Here is a 3,501-nt window from a genome sequence, read left to right on the forward strand (position 1 = left end):
TTAACAGCGTAACAGAACATGTGTCATCCGTTTATCCGCTTAACTAAATTCTAATAATTGATACCCGAAAGAGAAGAATCGTGCAATCGTCACGACGTAACAATTTCTAGACGTAAAAGTATTATTTCACGTTATATCGTATCATTTCTAAACATTTACATTTAATTGTAAATGTAATCCTACAATATTATAGCACAAGAAGTTTATTTGCACGTTGCAAATTTAAAAATGCGCATAAAACTGTTACATGAGTCTTCAAATTAGCAATGATAGTTGTAATTTTACGCATAACTTCTTTTTAAAATGTATAATAGAAGAATTACTACAATCACAATTAAATAATTAATTAAATCAATAATTAAATAATCATTAAATAATTAATTATAGATTACTTAATGATTATCTAATTATTGATTTAATCGATTATTTAATTATGGTTGCGTAATAATTCTTCTATTATACATTTAAAAAAAAGTTATATATAAAATTACAACTGTCATTGTGGGTTTGAAGATTCATTATAATAGTTTTCCGCGCATTTATAAATTTATAGTGTTGAAATAAAGTTAACTTCTTGTACTTACGTAACTTGTCGTAAGTAAGATTGTAGAATTACATTTACAATTAAAAGTATGTGTATAAAAATGATATAATTGAACGTGAAATAACGTATAAAAATAATACTTTTTATAATCACATTATTGCAAATTTAAATTTTAAATTTATATAATATAATATTCATTTTGAAAATACTTATTTTAATAATTATTTTCATATTTTTATTTATAATAACTTTTTATTATTATTGAATATAATCTTCCTTATTTTTTAATACAGTTTCGCGAATTCATTACTTTATTAAATAATTTTTAATATCAGTTGCTTGAAATAGCTGTAAGACATTCAATGTCCAAACGCAATGATAGTTATAATTTTACACATAACTTTTTTTTAAAATATATAACAAAAGAATTATTACGCGATATTTAAACAATTAATAATCATATTTAAATAATCAATTAAATAAATAAATAATCAATAATTAATCAAAACGAGAGAGAAAAAAGGAAAGCGCGACGTATAGAGACACCGCAGTCTCTCACTCGCACTAGTGTCGAGTTTGCGAGACAGCGAAGGGCACCGAAATCGGCATCACGTCCGATTATGCTTTCTCTCTCGATCGCGCGCCTTGCGTTATATAGGATGCAACATCGAATTGCCCCCACTCTTTTTTCCCTTCGCTCCGCGGAGCACAGACGTACGCGCTTCGCGTGTATGTGTAGCAGCCGCGCGCCGAGAACACCATTCTTGTCGGTGTCATGTGCGCTCGGCGCTCGGCAACATTGGGTTGGCAGAAGAGAACAGAAATCATCCTACTCTCTCGCACCGATACGCTGTGAGTAAAGAATAGGAATATCATTGTACTTTCTCGCGCTCTCGACGCGTATGAGAAGGAAATAGAAATATTATCGTACTCTTTCGCGTTCCATGCAGCATGCAGTCGTCGAGCGTCTTCGATGTTTACCTGGTCACCGCTTATCGTTGATATATATATATATATATATATATAGTATGAATTAAAAAGAGTAAGCAGATGTGAAAATAATGTATGAAAAAATTCAAAAATTATTATATGCTTTACTTGTCATACTCATAATGACCTGTTATATAATTTTATAAAATTATAATAACTGAAGAGTCTAATAAATGAGTGAGAATAAGAACGAAATTATTTTCTTATTACAATCTTATTGTATATTTCCGACTCTTAGAAATGGTAAATTTATATTTCAGATAATTAATTATAAATTTAACAAGTTGCGCATATTTTTGCATATTTTGCTATATCAAACAAAACGGAGAGAGAAAGAAGAAATAATATAATTTGATTATTTCATTTATCGTTCAATAAATATCTTGTCGAATTTGTAAGTAATTACTCAAAACTGTAAATTTCTTGAAGATTTTCGAAACATATTATACATTTATACTGAAAAAATAATTTCATATACATTCTTATTTATTACACAATTATAATTTTTATACATAAAATTATATACGATTATATACGATTTTCTCTTCATGCATTAATGTGTGTTTATGCTTTTTAATTCGTTCGCTATATTACTTAGCAATAATGAACGATAATTAAAAGACACTAGATCATCGCATGGCGCATATTGCGCGAAAGCGTATGATATTTCTATTTCCTTCGCATACGCGTCGCGAGTATGAGAGAGTACAACGATATTCCTATTCTCTACTCACGGCGCTTCGATGCGAGAGAGTAGGATGATATTTCTATTCTCTTCGGCCAACCAAACGTGCCGAGCGCCGATCGCATATGTCCGTGCCTCGCTTGTGTGCGTATGCGCGCGCGCGCGCGCGCGCGCGGCGTGCGTGCGTGCGTGTGTGTGTGTGTGTGTGTGTGTGTGTGTGTGTGTGTGTGTGTGTGTGTGTGTGTGTGTGTGTGTGTGTGTGTGTGTGTGTGTGTGTGTGTGTACGCCTCGCATCGGTCCTATATTACAGCGGCCGATTTCGAAAAATAAATTTATCAGAAATAAATTTGATGTGCGACAGTAAAAAAGAGATTAAATTATGTAATAAATTGTGTGTAATAATAAAGTATAATCCTTTTGGCAAATATGTCTGTTGCACGTTTTGTTAACGTTTTGTTAATTTGATTGTAATTTTACAAGCTCAGTATTGTTCTCTAAACTAGTGCGGAACGTTATCATTTTGTACATATAAGACAAAACTTTTATTCGTCGAAATAAGACATCATGTTTCTCCCTTGCATAACGTGTAAGGCATGAAAGAATGGACCAATCAGAGTCCTTCATTCTCATTCCGTCGAAGTGAGAAATAATTATACGCATACTATTGATGCATAGATCTTTTTTAGGCTTCGGATTGTAATTTTACAAGCTCAGTATTGTTCTTTAAAGTAATTCAAACTGCGGAACTATATCATTTTATCCATATGAGACTGTAAAACTTATATATATAGGAATTTATATATATATATATATATATATATATATATATATATAAAAACACAAATTATATGTTGTTTTTATTGAAAATACTGACGGGATTATCGACACATTATCGACACCGGCATCTTTGAATTGGCTTTACAGATTACAAAATCCTTTTATCCTATTGAAACATAGCACAAAAAAGAAGTGCGGGATGATCGATTTCGATAAAAAAATTAAATTCATTTTATTCTAGCAAGCAAGCGTTGAACGTTTGCAAGCAATTGAACGTTTTATCGATCTCATAAATCATTTGTCTTTATCTTTCCTCTACAACGCCATCTATTGCAAGATCTGTCAACTACAATTACTGCTCTACTTATCATTTTATATCTGCGCCAAGCATATATATATATATATATATATATACGCGTAAAATCACAATCTGTTCAAGTCTCAAACTTTTTTTCTAAGCTTTCAATCATAAATCCAAAAATATAGTATTGTTTATTCATCTAGT

This window comes from Pogonomyrmex barbatus, unplaced genomic scaffold, assembly GCF_055798465.1.
Source record: "Pogonomyrmex barbatus isolate J1 unplaced genomic scaffold, ASM5579846v1 scaffold7, whole genome shotgun sequence".
In the NCBI taxonomy this organism is placed as follows: Eukaryota; Metazoa; Arthropoda; class Insecta; order Hymenoptera; family Formicidae; genus Pogonomyrmex; species Pogonomyrmex barbatus.